This window comes from Podarcis bocagei (genome assembly GCF_964188305.1).
Source record: "Podarcis bocagei genome assembly, chromosome: 1".
Taxonomy (NCBI): Eukaryota; Metazoa; Chordata; class Lepidosauria; order Squamata; family Lacertidae; genus Podarcis; species Podarcis bocagei.
In genome coordinates, this window is record NC_138125.1 from 61578682 (window position 1) to 61585394 (window position 6713).

The window sequence follows — 6713 nt, forward strand, 5'->3', positions numbered from 1 at the left end:
CGGCTTTCTCCGGCTTAGCGCTCAGGGTCCCCTAGAGAGCCCTAAATTTAGGAAGGTGAGGGTTCAGTCCTGAGGTCTGTGAATGAATGTCATTGTCTCTGAGCATGTGCAGAGTACCACCTTTCCCCTCATCTTTAGGATGAAGGAGCTGGTCTTTCCGCAGCACGGCTCTCGGCATCTCCTTTTCACAGGGTTGGTAGGGTTTGCCTTGGCACGGCCTCTGGGGCGGGAACGCCTCAGTTGCATTTCAGGCAGATGCTCAGCAGGTAAAGCTTTCCCTTTTTTCCTCGCTGTATTTCCAAAGCGAGTAAGCTGCATTTGTTTAATATAAGGTTGGTGTAATTATTCATGCAGCTTTGGAAGTTACAGGAGCTTTGCAAATGGAGAGAAACAAGAGATGGCAACTACTGCAGAGAGATCGCTGAACAAAGTATGCAAACTAATCAGCCTTGGGCCCTTTCAGGCCTCTGTTTACACAGTAGTTGAACAGAATGTCTGGATCAGACAATGGACACTTACACTTTGTTTTGAATCCCTAACCTTGGGCTAATCATCACGTTCTATAAACCTATCTCAGCTTTGTTAGGGGGAGAAAATGAGTTAACCATCTTGTACTCTGGCCTCATCTCTGGAGGATGATATACAGAGGTGGAGAGGAACAGGGTGTATAGTGGGTGGGTGGCTGCCTGCCTATCAACTCAGACTTTTTCTGGTCCCCCATCTTGCATGGTGGCGTCACTTTGATTTAAAACAAAAACTGTCCATATTGTCTGGGAAATCTTGTAATAAATGCACTGTGTTTATTGGGCAAAAAAGCAAAACAGCAAAACTTTGTGCAGATACTGTAGTAGAAAGAAAACTCATTTCATAACATGAAACCACTTAAATATGAATACAAAGTGATAAATTTGTATTGTGATGGCTTAATTTCTCTCCAGATGTTTTCAGAAGAGGAGGCAGACAATGAGAAAGGTATTAGAATACAGTGTTCCTTTTTTCACAGATTTGAAAACCAAGTTGGGCCACAGTCATAACTTTCAAATTGTTGTGACGCTGACCTCTGTGAGAGTGAAACAGAGAACTACCCTACCCATAAAGTTTTAGCAGCCAGGAATAAACTACAAAGCTTTAGGAGGTTACAGTGTACTATCTGGTTCCAGATATATAACAGAGTCACTCTGGATCCTTGTATATTGCAGATTTCAAGACATTCTTGAATTTTTAAGCCACCACAGTCCAGAAATCTTAAATCTGTAGGCAGGACCAGCCCGATACATTTTGCTGTCTGAGACAGAGGACAAGATGGCACCCCCAGCCATTTTATGTACAGAAACCAGCCAGACTGGTAGCTGCATCTTAGTTCAACACTACCGATGGGACATTACTTCTCCCTCAGCATTTACTGCCTGAGGCAGCTACCTCACACGGCCCAACAGTACAGCTGACCCAGCTGTCAGGATTTCCTGCTATACCTAATAAGATGAACTGGCCTTCATTATTTTGGAGAAAACAGCATTGACTATAGACATGACATCAATTTAAGTTGTGTTTCTTGGAAATTAATGCTCGCTGTAAGACAATTTGGATTTCTGTGCAGAAGATTCTAGGTTCAATCTCTGATATTCCCACATATAGGACTGGACAAAATTCCTGTCTGGAACTGTGAGAAAGACTGCCAGTAAATGTGCATAGAGTTGCAGCCTAACAGCCCCGTTGTGTTCAATAGAGCTTATTACCATGCTGTAGATACAATGACTATGAATAGTTGCAATCTTCAGTTTCTGAAGTATTCCCAGTTTTGGGCAGCTATCTTGGGAATCACAACTGGTCAAACAAATCTTGCAAACACGTTTATTATTTCCACAGAGTTTGCTGCCAAGCTTTGTATCAGCCTTGATATTTGTGTCTCATTCCTAAAGATACATGTAGGTAAAAAAATATTTCCTCCGAAAAGATTTCCTCTCTGAAACAGGTTGGCTTACCCACAGGCAAAACAGTTACTGGAAATTTTCACCAAGAAACCTGTTCATCTTGAATAAACTGATCTGGTTTTTAAGGTGGACTCAGCCAAGATAGACATTTTACCTCTCCCTTGCAAGCTCTCATTGTCCATTGGAAAGTTTTTAGCATTTTACCAACTGGGTTATTTTATCAACAAAGTGTGGCAATAATTCTTTACTTAAAATTTTGTGCTCTTTTTGGAGATAATTATTGTTTTGTGTAGAGATAGATTGATTATGTACAATTAAGAAACTGGACATTTCTGCAATACTTTAAACTTAATAAAACTTCTGTTGTAGTATAAAAATACAACGTCCCATGCAATTTGCTGCACTTGAGTTTAGATTGTGACAATCTGTGTGGTGTGTAGTGTGATCCTGTTAATTGTAGCCTTAAAGACAGAGAGGTGTGGTAGGAGCAGACTTTTAAATTGACAGTTCTAGCTTTTAGAATTTTTGTGTGTGTATTTAGTGGAAAAGGCCAAGATTAAGATTGCCGTTACACCATTAAACAGTACTCAGATATATGAATTATGTACAGGAGTGGACATTAAAAAAAATATTAAGGATTTTCTTGTTTTACATTTGACGCATCTGTTTTGATTTGATCTACTGCCAAGGCAATGGATCAACATTGCTATGCAGGGTTCAGCTTGGATCGTGAGCTCGCTTTAATTCCATCCTGTGAACTGTGAAAAGGGCTCCCCTGTTGGTGTTACAGTGTGTGTTATTGTGTGCATCTGTGTTTAATGTATTACGTTTCTGGTGTGTGTCTGTGTGAAGTCTGGCCTCACCTGCTACTGAAATGCAGCCCCCAAGAACTTTCCAACCCAGGTAATCAGGCTCTCAGACTCATAAAAGTTCCCTGCTCCTGCATTATGGGAAGAGAAGGCATGACAGGTGCAGGCTTGGGGAGTGACTCACTATGTGTCAGTTTATAAGATGCTGAGATATCACTGAGTCAGCTGGCTTGTTGCAAACCAACACACCTTATGTTTGGTATTAAACAGACTTGTTTGTACCTGGCATGTTGCATTACAGGACAGATCTCTCCTACTCACCTAGATCAGGATATCATCTCTCCCTTTAAAAAATGGTCTCCCTTCCCCCTCTCCACAGGTTTTTGTAGAACGAGGTTCAGTGTGTGTCTTAGCAACGGATCTTTTTTTTAATGCTGCTACAGGGTCATCTGAATAATTTTGTATGGGTGACACCATTTTTAAAAGGGTCTAAGGCAGGCATAGGCAAACTCAGCCCTCCAGATGTTTTGGGACTACAACTCCCATCACCCCTAGCTATCAGGAGCAGTGGTCAGGGATGATGGGAACTGTAGTCTCAAAACATCTGGAGGGCCGAGTTTGCCTATGCCTGGTCTAAGGCAAAGTTTTTTGTTGGACTACAATTCCCATTATCCCTGACCATTGGCCAATGGCCATATTGGCAGGAGTTGATGGGAGTTGGAGTTGAACAACATTCGGAGTGTCACAGGTTCCCCATCCCTGAACTGTTGTACTTTGTTACTTATTATTATTAAACCAATAAATACATTTCATATGAACTCCTTCTTCAGCTATAAGTTTGACCTCAGTAACTACAGGAATTGTTGCTGCAACCTTCATTTATCTCTGAATGCTTCATGCTTTCCCCAGCACTATATTATCGACACTCATTGTTTCATCTCAGCTCAGATTATAAAGTTTGCGGTTTAGAGAGTCTTGTTTTAGCTCCTTATCCTGGGAAAACAAGTTCTAACATGCTTCAAGGTACTTCCGTAATGATAAGTAAATAGTGATTAACATCTCAAAGGGTAGATAAGTACAAAAGCAAACACTGGAGAAATTAGCAGCCAGCAGGCGGCGCTGTATGATGCACAAGGCAACTTACTTCATTCAGTCAAAGGCTGGGGAAGAATCTCATGTTTTATTCACTAGCATGAATAAAATTAAATCAGAAGTATTGTCGAAAGAGCGGATTTCAATTTTCTTTTAATTTCATTTATTTGCTTTAATTGTTACATGATCCTGTAAGGGGAGAAAAAAAACCCCAGTCAAATCAATTTGTCTCAGAGCTTTGCTTATGCAAGAAGGGTGGAGGTATAGAGGAGGGAGAGATAGATCCTGGCAATCCTGATTCCTAAACAAATTAACACCTCCAGTGGTTAATAATAGGATTCTTGCTTTGTTTGAGGGAATGCTAATTAAAAGTTAATGCATACAGCTGGAAAGACGCTGAGAGAATGCTAAGAAGGCGGCACAAACAAAAGTGAGAAGATATGTACTAACAGCCACTTCCGTACTGCAGTCTGTACCATGTATATTTCCACATTATTTGACTGGACAGGGAAATGGAAGTGACTGAACTGGTCTGACTGGGATCAGACGATAATAGCTAGAGTTATAGTGTATCTTTTGTCACCAGGGTGCCACGAAATTTAATATTTTAAGTATCTGAAGCTCTATAAGTCCTGAAGATAGAGAGATCACCTTTTCTTATAGTGATCTGAATTATTTCTTTTGTGTTGTTTTGTGCTGCTTATTCCTCGAATTAAAAGGGAAAGAATATTGGAGACTTTGGATTTTGGTTTGTATTGGTTTGTTTACAAATACACAGGCTCAGCTGGTGAGGAGAAAAAGGCACTTAAGTAGTGCTAGTCCTAAAGCAGCATCATTCCTCCAAAAGAAAAGGAAAGAAAAAAGAAAAGAAAAATACCTCAAAAAGCAAAAGCAGCGCTCCTGAACTCTGCATGCACCAGAAGGGAAGGTTATAAAGCATTTTCACAAATGTGAAACATGGTGTTTTGTGTGCTCAGAAAATTCAATATTTCTAATAACTGAGAGAAAATATAAGCATTGCGCACAGAAAAAATAGAATCAAGTGTACATTTATAGCACAATATACAGAACTCTGCAAAAAGGTTGTAAGAGTTGTGCTATGGAATTGCTCCCTTTGTTTCTTTAGTTATTTATACCTTGCTTTTCAGGGCAAAATGTCTCCACAAAGAGGCTTCCGATATAGCTGAGCTAGTTCAAATTTTAGCTGTCCCAAATATCTTCTCTCACTTCTTCAGGACTAGTTGTTCCCTATGAAAGTCTGGAGGCACTTTTGTCACCCACATTTGGCTGCCTGGTGGCAAAAAACAAAAAAGGGGATGCCTCCTCGCCGTTTTGAAAAGAGGTGCTAGAGCAGACATGGAGAACCTGCAGCCTGCAGGCCAGATGAAGCCCATCAAGGGTCCTAATGTGGTCCATAGAACCATTATCCCCAAGCAACTCCCACACCTTACCTGGAACATGCAATCCTTTCACAAGTGTGGTCTGTGGTCAGTGTTGATCGGACTGCATGCTTCGCTTTCTGCAGGAATCTTTCTTTGCAGCCTGGCTTGAATCCAAGCCGGTTAAGAAAGGAAGGAAGAAAAGAATGGATAGTGAGCTTAATAGTGTGCTCCCAATTATTTCCTTTGAAGATGGATTGCTTGATGTCATGGTGACATAAGGTGAGTGGCAGGTGGGCATAGCTGTCAGCCTTCAAAGTGGCCCATGGTGGAACTGAGGATCCAGCCTGCTGGCAGGATCAGCTCCACCAGAGCATTCTGCCCATTTCTCATTTTTACTCCCCAAAAAGTTTTGCCTGCACTTCAAGTGGTAGGAGAGCTGCAAACGGGCCGTTTGCTATTCTATTAGACAAAAGGGGAAAGAAGGATTCTATGCTCCCCACCCCCCATTTTGGTACCATTATATGGCTCCCACACCTTTTCTGGACAATTCAGTTTCTGCTGGCTCAATGCTTATCTCAGTTTCTTCTGGGGGTGTGGAGAAAGGTGGCTGCTAGTGCTTGTATGTTCATGGATTTGTACATTCATCTCCTTCAAATGTGCTATGAGGATTACACCCAAAGTAGCAGAATCAGAAAAAAAGAACAATGTCTTTAAGTGGAATCTAATCTGGAAGCTTTTGTGCAGGCTGTCAGGCTGGCCAATAAAGCCTTAAGAATGTGCAATCCTCTTCTTTGCATCTGTAACAGACTCATCCATATTTTAATAACCACTTCTAACACAAGCTACCCTAGACTAATAATTGTGGGAAAAGTCACTGCTGGCATTAGAAGCATGATTACAAAACCTCAATTGTTATAAACGGATTAACAAAACAAGTGTCTAAGAACTGAGGTGAACACGACTGAGGATTTTTTAAAATATCATTATTCTCTGAACTTGGAATTTGTTAGCAATATTAATGGCTGAGGTCCAGATTGGATTCACCCTTCTCTTGATTTATAGTGAATAATGCTGCTTGCTGCCATGCAAATGACCATTTAATCCTTCATGTAACTCATCTGGTGTTTGAGGAATTGCACCATCAAATTATGAACACAGGAAATGCATTTTTCTAGAAGGCATTTCTTATGGCACAAATCTATACACGTCTACTTCAATGTAAGTCCCAATGAGCTCAGCGAGAGTTACCCTACATGCATATAGGATTGCAGTCTCGGTGTGCAATTACAATAGTGTTAAAATACTATCAGATTATTTTCTTCTGGCTTTGCTCTCTCTTACCACTTGTTATTTTTGAAAAGCTGTCTTTTTTTTTTTTTTTTGCTTTGTTCTTAGCATCTCATGCTTTATACATTTTGACCAGATTCTCCTTTTTATCTATTTAACTGTCCTTTCATCTTCTGTATCTGTTCTGTTTCCTCCTCCCCGAGTTCTTTTCT

At 40.7% G+C, this 6713-nt stretch overlaps 1 long non-coding RNA gene across 1 annotated transcript; it reads left to right on the forward strand.

The window, feature by feature from the left end:
• The first annotated feature begins 7 nt into the window (after positions 1-7).
• LOC308571734 lies at positions 8-2546 on the forward strand. The gene is made up of 3 exons (XR_014001583.1): positions 8-266; positions 939-987; positions 1018-2546. It is a non-coding gene; the product is annotated as an uncharacterized lncRNA (long non-coding RNA).
• The last annotated feature ends 4167 nt before the right edge of the window (positions 2547-6713 follow it).